Source organism: Arachis stenosperma, chromosome 3 (genome assembly GCF_014773155.1).
Source record: "Arachis stenosperma cultivar V10309 chromosome 3, arast.V10309.gnm1.PFL2, whole genome shotgun sequence".
Lineage (NCBI taxonomy): Eukaryota > Viridiplantae > Streptophyta > Magnoliopsida > Fabales > Fabaceae > Arachis > Arachis stenosperma.
In genome coordinates this window covers 119,203,219-119,217,300 of record NC_080379.1, presented here as the reverse complement: position 1 = coordinate 119,217,300, position 14,082 = coordinate 119,203,219, and the positions used below count along the sequence as shown (strand labels likewise).

Here is a 14,082-nt window from a genome sequence, read left to right as displayed (position 1 = left end):
ACCTACTCCCGACTTCTATGGGAGAAGCATCTTTATCCCTGCCATTGGAGCAAACAACTTTGAGCTTAAGCCTCAATTAGTTTCTCTAATGCAACAGAATTTCAAGTTCCATGGACTTCCATTGGAAGATCCTCATCAGTTCTTAGCTGAATTCTTGCAAATCTGTGACACTGTCAAGACTAATGGGGTTGACCCTGAGGTCTACAGACTAATGTTATTCCCTTTTGCTGTAAGAGACAGAGCTAGAATATGGTTGGACTCACAACCTAAAGAAAGCCTGAACTCTTGGGAAAAGCTAGTCAATGCCTTCTTGGCAAAGTTCTTTCCACCTCAAAAATTGAGTAAGCTTAGAGTGGAAGTCCAAACCTTCAGACAAAAGGAAGGAGAATCCCTCTATGAAGCTTGGGAAAGATACAAACAATTGATCAGAAAATGTCCTTCTAATATGCTTTCTGAATGGAGCATCATATATTTTCTATGATGGTCTCTCTGAACTGTCCAAGATGTCTTTGGATAGCTCTGCTGGAGGATCTCTTCATCTGAAGAAGACGCCTGCAAAAGCTCAAGAACTAATTGAAATGGTTGCAAATAACCAATTCATGTACACTTCTGAAAGGAATCCTGTGAACAATGGGACAAATCAGAAGAAAGGAGTTCTTGAGATTGATACTCTGAATACCATATTGGCTCAGAACAAAATATTGACTCAGCAAGTCAATTTGATTTCTCAAAGTCTGTTTGGAATGCAAAATGCACCAGGCAGTACTAAGGATGCTTCATCTGAAGAAGAAGCTTATGATCCTGAGAACCCTTCAATGGAAGAGGTGAATTACATGGGAGAACCCTATCGAAACACCTATAATTCTTCATGGAGAAATCATCCAAATCTCTCATGGAAGGATCAATAGAGACCTCAACAAGGTTTCAACAACAATAATGGTGGAAGAAACAGGTTTAGCAATGGCAAGCCTTTTCCATCATCTTCTCAGCAACAGACAGAGAATTCTAAACAGAACCACTCTGACTTAGCAACCATGGTCTCTGATCTAATCAAAACCACTCAAAGTTTCATGACTGAAACAAGGTCCTCCATTAGGAACTTGGAGGCACAAGTGGGTCAGCTGAGCAAAAAATTTACTGAACTCCCTCCTAGTACTCTTCCAAGCAATACAGAAGAAAATCCAAAATGAGAGTGCAAGGCCATCAACATGGCCGAACTTAGAGAGGATGAAGAGGCAGTGAATGCCACTGAGGAAGACCTCAATAGACGTTCACTAGCCTCCAATGAGTTCCCTAATGAGGAACTATGGGAATCTGAGGCTCAAAATGAGACCATAGAGATTCCATTGAATTTACTTCTGCCATTCATGAGCTCTGATGAGTATTCTTCCTCTGAAGAGGATGAGTATGCCACTGAAGAGCAAATTGCTAAATACCTTGGAGCAATCATGAAGCTAAATGATAAGTTATTTGGTAATGAGACTTGGGAGGATGAAACCCCTTTGCTCACCAAAGAACTGGATGACTTGTCTAGGCAGAAATTACCTCAAAAGAGACAAAATCCTGGGAAGTTTTCAATACCTTGCACCATAGGCACCATGACCTTCAAGAAGGCTCTGTGTGACCTAGGGTCAAGTGTAAACCTCATGCCTCTCTCTGTAATGGAGAAGCTAGGGATCTATGAGGTACAAGCTGCAAGAATCTCACTAGAGATGGCAGACAACTCAAGAGAACAAGCTCATGGACTTGTAGAAGATGTTCTGGTGAAAATTGAAGACCATTACATCCCTGCTGATTTCATAGTCCTAGAGACTGGGAAGTGCATGGATGAATCCATCATCCTTGGGAGACCCTTCCTAGCCACAGCAAAGGCTGTGATTGATGTGGACAGAGGAGAATTGATTATTCAAGTGAATGAAGAATCCTTTGTGTTTAAGGCTCAAGGATATCCCTCTGTCACCATGGAGAGGAAGCATGAAGAGCTTCTCTCAAAACAGAGTCAAACAGAGCCCCCACAGTCAAACTCTAAGTTTGGTGTTGGGAGGCCACAACCAAATTCTAAGTTTGGTGTTGAACCCCCACATTCAAACTCTAAGTTTGGTGTTGGGAGGTTCCAACATTGCTCTGAGTATCTGTGAGGCTCCATGAGAGCCCTCTGTCAAGCTACTGACATTAAAGAAGCGCTTGTTGGGAGGCAATCCAATATTATATTTAATCTATTTTCCTTTGTTATTTTATGTTTTCTGTAGGTTGATGATCATGAGAAGTCCCAAAATCAACTGAAAAAGCAAAAACAGAATGAAAAACAGAAAGAAAAATAGCACACCCTGGAGGAAGATCCTGCTGGCGTTTAAACGCCAGTAAGGCTAGCAAATGGGCGTTTAACGCCCAGTCTGGCACCATTCTGGGCGTTTAACGCCAGAAAGGGGCACTAGACTGGCGTTAAACGCCAGAAAAGGGCAAGAAGCTGGCGTTAAACGCCAGAAATGGGCACCAGCCCGGCGTTTAACGCCAGAATTGGCACATAGTGCATTTTTGCACGCCACTTGGTGCAGGGATGACTTTTCCTTGACACCTCAGGATCTGTGGACCCCACAGGATCCCCACCTACCCCACCACCCTCTCTCTTCTTCACCCATTCACCAATCACCTCAACCACTCTTCCCCAAAAAACCCTTCACCTATCAAATCCCATCTTTCTCTTCACCACTCACATCCATCCTTCATAAAACCCCACTACCTCACCATTCAAATTCAAACCACTTTCCCTCCCAAACCCACCCATAATGGCCGAACCCTACCCCTCTCTTCATCCCTATATGAACCCATCTTCACTCCTTCATTTTCGCACACCCTAAACACTACTTCTTCCCCCTTTGGCCGAACCACAAAGCCATCTCCCTCTCCTCCATTTCTTCTTCTACTCTCTTCTTTCTTCTTTTGCTCGAGGACGAGCAAACCTTTTAAGTTTGGTGTGGTAAAAGCATTGCTTTTTATTTTTCCATAACCATTTATGGCATCCAAGGCCGGCGAAACCTCTAGAAAGAGGAAAGGGAAGGCAAAAGCTTCCACCTCCGAGTCATGGGAGATGGAGAGATTCATCTCAAGGGTGCATCAAGACCACTTCTATGAAGTTGTGGCCATGAAGAAGGGTCAACTTTGATCAAAGGTTGGACCAAGTCCTCACAGTCATTTGTGAAGAGGGCGCCCAATGGAAGAGAGATTCAAGAGGGAAGCCGGTTCAATTGAGAAGGCATGACCTCAAGCCCATGGCTAGGGGATGGTTGGAGTTTATCCAATGCTCAATCATTCCCACTAGCAACCGGTCTGAAGTTACTCTAGACCGGGCCATCATGATTCATAGCATCATGATTGGAGAAGAAGTAGAAGTTCATGAGGTTATAGCCCATCACTAAGAAAAGGATGGAGCAACAAGAAATCCCACTCATCATGAAATCCCTGAAATACCTCAAGGGATTCACTTTCCTCCACAAAACTATTGGGAGCAAATCAACACCTCCCTAAGAGAATTGAGTTCCAACATAGGACAACTAAGGGTGGAGCACCAAGAACATTCCATCCTCCTCCATGAAATTAGAGAAGATCAAATAATCATGAGAGAGGAGCAACAAAGGCAAGGAAGAGACATTGAGGAGCTCAAGCACTCCATAAGATCTTCAAGAGGAAGAACAAGCCGCCATCACTAAGGTGGACCCGTTCTTTAATTTCCTTGTTCTTTATTTTTCGTGTTTTTCGAAAAATCATGCTTATGTTTATCCATGCTTGTGTCTTATGATCATTAGTGTCTTAGTGTCTATGCCTTAAAGTTATGAATGTCCTATAAATCCATCACCTTTCTTAAATTAAAAATGTTCTTAATTGAAAAAGAGAAGAATTGCATGACTTTCAGATTTTATAACAGATTAATTATTTTGATGTGGTGGTAATACTTTTGTTTTCTGAATGTATGCTTGAACAGTGCATATGTCTTTTGAATTTGTTGTTCATGAATGTTAAAATTGTTGGCTCTTGAAAGAATGATGAAAAGGAGACATGTTACTGAGGATCTGAAAAATCATAAAAATGATTCTTGAAGCAAGAAAAAGCAGTGAATACAAAAAAAAGAAGCGAAAAAAAAAGAAGGAGAAAAACAAAAAAAAAGGAAGGAAAAAGAGAAAAAGAAAGAAATAAAGTTGTGATCCAAGGCAAAAAGAGTGTGCTTAAGAACCCTGGACACCTCTAATTGGGGACTCTAGCAAAGCTGAGTCACAATCTGAAAAGGTTCACCCAATTATGTGTCTGTGGCATGTATGTATCCGGTGGTAATACTGGAAGACAGAGTGCTTTGGGCCACGGCCAAGACTCATAAAGTAGCTGTGTTCAAGAATCATCATACTTAACTAGGAGAATCAATAACACTATCTGGATTCTGAGTTCCTAAAGAAGCCAATCATTCTGAATTTCAAATGATAGAGTGAGATGCCAAAACTGTTCAGAGGCAAAAAGCTAAAAGACCCGCTCATCTAATTAATACTGATCTTCATAGATGTTTTTGGAATTCATTGCATATTCTCTTCTTTTTATCTTGTTTGATTTTCAGTTGCTTGGGGACAAGCAACAATTTAAGTTTGGTATTGTGATGAGCGGATAATTTGTATGCTTTTTGGCATTGTTTTTAGTATATTTTTAGTAGATTTAGTTAGTTTTTAGTATACTTTTTTATTAGTTTTTAGTTAAAATTCACTTTTCTGGACTTTACTATGATTTTGTGTGTTTTTCTGTGATTTCAGGTATTTTCTGGCTGAAATTGAGGGACTTGAGCAAAAATCTGATTCAGAGACTGAAAAGGACTGCAGATGCTGTTGGATTCTGACCTCCCTGCACTCGAAGTGGATTTTCTGGAGCTACAGAAGCCCAATTGGCGCGCTCTCAATGGCGTTGAAAAGTAGACATTCTGGGCTTTCCAGCAATATATGATAGTCCATACTTTGCCAAGATTTGATGGCCCAAACCGGCGTTCAAAGTCACCTTCAGATTTCCCAGCGTTAAACGCCGGAACTGGCACCAAAGTGGGAGTTAAACTCCCAAACTGGCACAAAAGCTGGCGTTTAACTCCAAGAAGAGTCTCTATACGAAAATGCTTCAATGCTCAGCCCAAGAACACACCAAGTGGGCCCGGAAGTGGATTTTTATGTCATTTACTCACCTTTGTAATTCTTAAGCTACTAGTTCCCTATAAATAGGACCTTTTACTATTGTATTTTTCATCTTTTGATCACTTTAGATCTCTAGATCATCTTTGGACGTCTTGTTCTTAGATTATTGGGAGGCTGGCCTCACGGCCATGCCTAGACCTTGTTCTTATGTATTTTCAACGGTGGAGTTTCTACACACCATAGATTAAGGTGTGGAGCTCTGCTGTACCTCGAGTATTAATGCAATTACTATTGTTCTTCTATTCAATTCAGCTTGTTCTTATTCCAAGATATTCATTCACACTCAAGAACATGATGAATGTGATGATTATGTGACGCTCATCATCATTCTCACTTATGAACAAGTGACTGACAACCACTTTTGTTCTACAAGCAAACAAGGCTCTAATGTTTATCTCTTGGGTTCTTTAATCGGAATCTTCGTGGTATAAGCTAGAATTGATGGCGGCATTCAAGAGAATCTGGAAGGTCTAAACCTTGTCTGTGGTATTCTGAGTAGGATTCAATGATTGAGTGACTGTGACGAGCTTCAAACTCGCGATTGTGGGGCGTTAGTGACAGACACAAAAGAATCACTGGATTCTATTCCGACATGATCGAGAACCGACAGCTGGATAGCCGTGCCGTGACAGGGTGCGTTGAACATTTCCACTGAGAGGATGGGAGGTAGCCATTGACAACGGTGAAACCCTTGCATACAGCTTGCCATGGAAAGGAGTAAGAAGGATTGGATGAAGACAGTAGGAAAGCAGAGAGACGGAAGGGACAGAGCATCTCCATTCGCTTATCTGAAATTCTCACCAATGAATTACATAAGTATCTCTATCTTTATCTTTATGTTTTTATTCATATATCATCCATAACCATTTGAGTCTGCCTGACTAAGATTTACAAGGTGACCATAGCTTGCTTCATACCAACAATCTCCGTGGGATCGACCCTTACTCGCGTAAGGTTTATTACTTGGACGACCCAGTGCACTTGCTGGTTAGTTGTGCGAAGTTGTGTTTATGCCATGGTATTGAGCACCAAGTTTTTGGACTCATTACCGAGGATTATTTGAGTTGTGAAAAGTAGTGATCACAATTTTGCATGTCAAAAGCGCAAACGAAATTGTTGGAAGGAAGCGCAAACAGAACCACCGGAAGGAAGCGCAGACGGAACTGCCACAAGGAAACGTAGACAGAACTCCCACCAGAAAATGCAGACAGAACTGCCAGAAGGAAGCGCAGGTGAAACTTTCGAAAGGGAACGCAGACGGAACTGCCGGAAGAAAACACAGACGAAACTGCCGCAAGAGTGGCCAACTGCCGAAAAACTGCTAAAAAGATGGGAACTACCAAAACACTGCTGAAAAGTGGCAAAGTGCGAATAGTTGACAAACTATCACAAGGTGACGAAAAACATATAGTTTCTCCATGAGAATAAGTAAGTAGTGGATGAGCTAATTAGTGAGGTCAGAAAAGCATCAAAGCATTGACAAAAGAGAAGGAAAAAAATGACATAGAAGAAAGATATGAAAAGTATTGTAATTTCAACAGAAGAAAATCAATTTATCCTCCTCAAGAAGGATAGCATGGTTCTGATACCATGTTAGAAAGGAAAGAAAGAGCAATAGAAAAAAGGTTTATGAGTATTCAAGTTGTGTAAAATGATACAATATAGAAGGGTATTTATAGGTGATAAGAGAATCGAAATAATAAAAACGTAATATTCTATAATAAATATTCATATATGTTAATAATGCTAATTGATCTAATTAATCCTAATTATACTCTAACAATTATATTCAATTAATTGATATATATAATATTAAGTTGTGTGATATTTAAATATCTAATTAAATCAATTAATTGATATAATTAATCTATCATAATGAATTGTATTTAATGAATTAAAAGAAATAAATTAGGCAACACTCTCATAAGCATGTCACGTTAGCTTTATCATTAACTGCAAAAATCCGATTTTTATATAATAGAATAGATTAAATTAAAATGGCTTTTAATAAGCACAAGTAACAATGAATGTGTTTTGTAAAATAATTTTTAAAATTTAAAAACATTATAATAAATATTTTCTCGACATGAAGGCATTTCAACTATAGATTGTGTCGATCTGAAGAAATTAGTTAAAATTAGCAATAAATGTAGATACGAACAGGTCAAAGTCAAAAGAAAGATGGTACAAGAGCATCGAAGTCGAAAATCAGTTATTGTATTTTTTTTAACATCAAGACTTGTTACTCGACCTTCAAGCTGAGTTTAAAACATAGGTGCGAAATTTGAGGAGCAAACTGAAGAGAACGTGAGACTTGAAGACCAAGGTAAAGGAAGACGTGGAATGTCAAAACTTGGGAGTCAAGATCCTTCATGGTCAATGCAAGGTCATGGCCTGAGAAAAAAGAGGAAGTTATATCGTAGTCAAGATTCTTCATGGTTAAGTCTATCCTCGTAGTCTATAAATAGGAGAAGTTCAGAAGAGTTTAGGGACTTCAATAAAAAACACTTCATCATGACACAAAAATTCTACAAAAATTTTCAGTCCTAACAAATCAACAGAAGATCATGGAGTGCAAGTGCATGTGAGTGTCAAGAGTTCATTTTTATTTTAGTTTTCTTTGTTTTTTTTTTCATTTTAATTCATTTCTTTTCATTTCTTTGCTTTCAATATTTTATTGTTACTTTGATTTCTTTCAATTTCAATTTTATTCTTTCATTTATTTTACATACTTCCATTTATTTGTTACAATTTGCCACCAGTATTTCAACGCAATTTGTTTTGACACAAATGGTAAGTAATTTCCGAGTCGAACCCATTTTTTTTTCAAAGAAGTTGTATCTGCTCATCGAACTAAGATCTTGATACAAGCTTGATTCGACACCTTGTCGAGGTTACCAAAAATTAAGTGAAACGATTTGGTATGCCCAGTGAGACACTGGGTTAAGTAACGTGTCAAATTTTGCATGCGATTACGCAGTAAAAATTAATAATGTCTGATAGAGCCTCTACTTTAACAGATACGTTGAATAATAATACTAGTAAAAATATAAGAGGTCCAGAGATAGAGGCTAGTCCATCAAGTCGAAGGATGAACCCTGTGATCATAGAAGGAGTCTCTTTGACTGTACCTAATACATGGCCTCCATATGGACTGCCTCCAATTTACTCTCCACCAATGGAAGACCCTAACATGGGATTTATAGGAGGTACGACCACTATGAGAAATAACCCCTTGTATAACCCGACACTTCCTCTTTAGGGGTGTTCAAAACCGATCTGGATCGAACAAAACCGGTCAACCGAATCGAAAAAATTGAAAATCAAACAAACCGATAATAAAAAAATTGAAAAAAAATCATATTTTGCTGTTTTTTGCAGTTCGGTTTGGTTTTCGGTTCTATTTTTTTTGGAAGATCCTAACCGAACCGGCCACCTAAAAAAACTCTAACAAAACCAACTCCCTCCCCTAAAATAGACCTAAACCTAGCGCCGCTCTTCACTCTCTACCAGCAAAGAAACCTCAAGCCTCAAGCCTCACTATCCCAGCCGAACCCCTTCCTCCCAGCACCGTCGTCCTCAATCGTCCACAACACCGTTGCCAACTCGTGGGTAGCAGAACAGTGGACAACATCCTCAGGACGGCACTCACAATAGCCTTTGGCATCATTGCTGACAGCACCCAGCCACCCACAACACCGTTTCTCCCTCGCGGACAGCACCAAGCACCCACAATATCGTCTCCTCCACGCCGAGTTTATGGAGCCTCCGAGCCAGGTATTCAGTTTAATTGTTCTATATATTTGTTGCTTGATTGTTGATTGTTGTTCATTGCTGATTGTTGTTCATTATTTTATTGTTGATTTTTGAAATTGCTAGTAATTGATGATTGTTGTTCATTGTTCATGGTTTATTATTATTCTTTGTTCATTGTTGATTGATGATTGTTATTTATTACTAATTTTTTAATTATTTTTTTATTACTGATTGTTTAAAATTGTTAGTAATTAGGTTGATGAAGGTAGCTATTTTGTAAAGTAGGTCAATGTTGTTCTTTTTTCCCTTATAATATTTGGAAGAAAACTACTTTCTGTTTCAGGTTGGGGAGATTATAAGCATATTTGAGAAGAATGGATTTTACTTGAAATGGTAACTTCTTTTGTTTTTGTTACTACTTAACACACGTGCTAACAATTTAGCTTAGAAACTCCACAAATTTTTAGTTTTATGCCAAAAGGCACTATGCTGACTTATCTACAAAGCCTTTATTTAATGGATTGTTCTAATATATTATCTCTGGTTCTATTGTTGCCATGGTCTGGGAGGGTAAAGGTGTTGTTGCAATTGGCCAAAAGTTAATTGGAACTATCCATGGTGACTTCGCCATTGCATTGGAAGGTAACTATTTACTTAAACTCATCTCTATTTAACTGCATGGTTTCGTATGTGCTTTCCATAGATCTTGATCATAGGTCTGTGAAGTAAATTTCAGGTTGACAAGTAAAATGGTTAATGTTGTAATCTTATTTTTGAAATAATTGGTCAAATTAATCATAAAATCAAGTGCACTTTAAATAAAGGTTGTAGTGGTCTATGTGTGTGGATTCTTTCTGATTGGAGTATTGGACCATGTCAGTTGTAGAATTTTAACATTGTTTGAATAAGGTAGTCCCTAGAATGGGTCCTAAGAGACGATGGTGAACATTCACCTGTGACATGATCAAGTGCTTTTTCCAATTATTATTGTTCCTATTAATTATGTAACTGTCTTTTGATTTCAAGTTGGTTAGCTTAAAGAAGTTTCATTGTTTTGTTGGAGAGGACACCAAAACGTGGCTATCTATTGCTGGAAATTTGTTTTTATTTTTTGTTATGTTGACTATTGAACCTTTAAACTTCTTTAATTGTCGTATTTTAATTTCTTTTGTCGTTGAATTTCATTGGATCAAGACTTTTGTTAGTTATGGTGTACTTGTATACTATAATTTCAATGTTATTACTTTGTGAAATAGTATGACATGTTTTTGTTTGAATTGATTGAAAATCGAACAAATCGAATCAAACCAAACCGATTTCAATTGGTTTGGTTTTGGTTCGGATGATCTCAATAAAAAACTGAACCAAATCGAACCGCAGTTTAATTAATTGATTGGATCGGATGACTTTTCTCTAAAAAATCGAACTAAATCACACCGCGAACACCCCTACCTCCTCCTGGTTACCCTCTAGTGGGTATATCGACTCACTATAACCCTAATATGGCAAATTATAATGATTATCAATATTTGATGAGCAATTTCCCATATTTAGGATTGGTGCCCTTGTCCTTGTAACCTAATGTAGAAATTTCGTTTCAACACAAGGCACAGGGACAACCCTAGTAAACTTGCCAGTTGGTGGACGACGTGCCTCCATATTTCCAGAGATGTCAAGATAAATTTCTATAGGAACAACATCTCCTAATACGGTTGAATCTTTGGCTGTGTTTAGACAACAAAGTGAAGATAACCATCATGATTTAGTCAATATACTTACACAGCAGATGGCTACAGTTTTAAATCTTATAGTGAAAAATAATAATGCAAGAATAGAGCAGATAGCTTGACGTGTCGATCATATTACAGGAGCATTCAATTGACCGTTTATACCACCAATAGGTGGAATGTAGGTTAATAATTCTCCTCTAATATTAAATAGAGGAGATGATTCAAATAGAATTTTGAATTAGGTTAGATCAAACAATGTTTCTCAAGCTTATGGTCAGAATATAACCTAAGCTGTCGAATATATTTTGAATAGAGCAAGGTTAAATATAGGGGTGACAAATCAACCCTATTTTATACCCGCTTTACAGATTATGTTTTATAAGCTGAACTCCCCAGGGAAGTCAAAATTCCCAAATCCCTCACTAAGTTTGCAAGTGAGAGTGGAGAATCGACAGTCGAGCACATATCTCGTTATACAGTCAAAATTGGTGAAATAGATGGTAGTGAATATTTGAAAATGAGATATTTTCACTCTTCTCTGAGAAAAAAATGCATTCACATGGTTTTCAAACTTGCGACCTAACTCAATCCATAGCTGGGTTCAATTAGAAAGAAGTTTTCATGATCAATTCTTTAGAGAAAAATGAAAGTAACGTTGTCTGATTTATTAACAGTGAGAAGGAAAACATCTAAGTCGGTTGATGACTATTTGATTCGATTCAAGTATATGAGAAACAAATATTTTACTCCTATTCCTGAACCTAAATTAGTCAAAATGGCCATCAATAGTCTTGACTTCAATATCGAAAGAAATTAGTAAACCAGCAATTTCTCGACTTGGCTCAGTTAGTTGATAAAGTTCAATAAATTAAAAATTAAATAAAAAAATAACTCGAGTCAAGCAAAAGAAAGCTTTTCACTAAAAAGATAAATTATGTCGATTGTATAAGTGAACAAGAGTTGGACAATGAGTCTACCTTTGGTACAGAATTAAAATATGGACCCCCATATGTGTGTCGATCTCTTAATCCAGCAAAAGACAAAACTCCTTTGTCAGGAGGAAAAAGTTATTTTTTTGATTTGACAAAAGCTAAACAAATTTTTGACATGTTATTGAAAGAAAAACAACTTGTACTCCCTAAAGGAAAAAATGCCATTTGTTTTTGAAATTAGAAATAAAAAATTTTGTAAATTTCATCTAGACTGTGGTCATCATACTAGTAATTGTATATGTTTTAAGGACTTAATACAAAAGGCAATTGAAGATGGTTAACTAAAGTTCACAGAGAAATCTGAGATGAAAGTGAACTCTGGTCCTTTCCAGGTCATGTCGAACTTTGCAGAAATAAAAGAATTTACTTTCTCGATTAACATGGCCTATATAAAAAAAATTATTAGCTCGACATATTTGAAACAGAAAGACCCATCTATCGAAAGGCAGAAGAGGACTTGCTAAATTTTTTACTAAGGCAAAGAGAAGAGGAAGAAAATGTTGCTATTTGTCCTCAATACAGTGCTTTGGTCGACGACTCAGCTAACAAGGCTTTTGACTCATACAAAAAGAGTCGAGAACGCATTTATCAAGAGAAACTGAGGCAAACTTGACTGAAGCAGAGAAGTGAGGATGATAAACCGCTTGTTCACTGTTTATTTTGTACTGAATTGAGTGAATTTTATCCCTTATTCTCACACTTATTCATAGAATTCGCATGTTTTGCATTTTTCTTCCTAATTTTGTGCTATGATTGAAAACATGATTCTTTGGCCTTAAATTTGATAATTTTAATCCTCTCTTATTACCATTCGATGCCGTGATATGTTTGTTAAGTATTTTCAGGGTTTATAGGGTAGGAATGACTTAGAGGATGGAAAGGAAGCATGCAAAAGTGGAAGGAATACAAGAAATTGAAGGAATTGCTAAGCAGTCAATCATGACCTCTTCGTACTAAATCAATCATAGCTTGAGCTACATAGGTTCGAATGAGGCAGTTTCAGTTGCGTTGGAAAACTAACATCCGGGGCTTCAAAATAATATGCAATTTGCCATAGTTTCCTTGCCGTTAGGTGATGCACACGTGTGGTATGACGCGTACGCGTGACCGGTGTGGCAGACAAGCGACGCGTATGCATGACAGATCGTTACGTGCTGCAGATATCAGAAGATGCTGGGGGCGATTTCTGGGTTGGTTTTGCCCCAGTTCCAAGCTCGAAAACATAGCTTAGAGGGTGCAGAGTGGGGGAATCATGGATTCACACTTTCATTCATACATAATTTTAGGTTTAGATGTAGTTTTCTAGGTTTTAGGATTTCTTCTTCCATTTTCTCTTTAGATTCAGGTTCAATTTTCCTTTAAATTTGTTTTCTTTTACTTTTACTTGTTTAAACACTTTAGTTCATCTTCTTCTCGTATTAATTTCCCTTTTTCACCATTTTTTATATTTATGATCTCTTGTTACGTTTGGTTTCTTTTAATGAAATTTATGTTCTCTATGTTTATTGTTATTCTCTTTAATTGTTAGTCATTTATGTTTGCAAGTGGTTGTTTAGATTTTATTATCTCTTATTAGTTTTTTATGCTTTTATTTTATGCCTTCCAAGTGTTTGATAAAATGCTTGCTTAGGTTTTAAATTAGATTTTTATGTTCTTAACTTGGATTAATCAATTAGAGACTCTTGAGTTATCAAAACTCATTTGTTGATTGGTAAATGATGATTTCCGGTTACCTTGTACTTCACCAAAGCTAGTCTCTCACTTTGAGTTGACTAGGACTTGTGAACTAAAGTTAATTGTATGCACTTGACCTTCCTCCATTGGTTAGAGGTTAACTAAGTGAAGGCAACTCGCATTTACCATCACAATTGACAATGATAATGAGGATAGAACATCTAATTATCAATCCTTGCTAAGAGATTTCTTAGTTACTAATTTATTTTCTTGTTATTCACATTCCTTAAACTCAAAACTGGTGCACGAAATTGTGATCACACTTTTCACAACTCCGCACAACTAACCAGCAAGTGCACTGGGTTGTCCAAGTAATAAAACTTTACGCGAGTAAGGGTCGATCCCACAGAGATTGTCGGCTTGAAGCAAGATATGGTCATCTTGTAAATCTCAGTCAGGAGGATTCAAATGGTTACGAGGTACTAATAATTAAAAGGTAAATAAAACGGAAAATACCATAGAGATACTTATGGAATTCATTGGTGGGAATTTCAGATAAGCGTTTGGAGATGCTTTTTTGCTTCTGAACCTCTGCTTTCCTATTGTCTTCATCCAATCATGCGTCCTCCCTTCCATGGCAAGCTGTATGATCCTCTCAATGAAAATGGTCCGGCTACGGTTTTTGTATGGCTAATCAACTGTCAGATTTCTCGT

The 14,082-nt window shown here is 37.6% G+C and overlaps 1 non-coding gene across 1 annotated transcript; it reads right to left on the bottom strand.

Moving 5' to 3' along the window:
• Window positions 1-343: 343 nt before the first annotated feature.
• Window positions 344-451, bottom strand: LOC130972557 (small nucleolar RNA R71). The gene has a single exon (XR_009083719.1). It is a non-coding gene; the product is annotated as a small nucleolar RNA R71 (small nucleolar RNA).
• Between the last annotated feature and the right edge of the window lie 13,631 nt (window positions 452-14,082).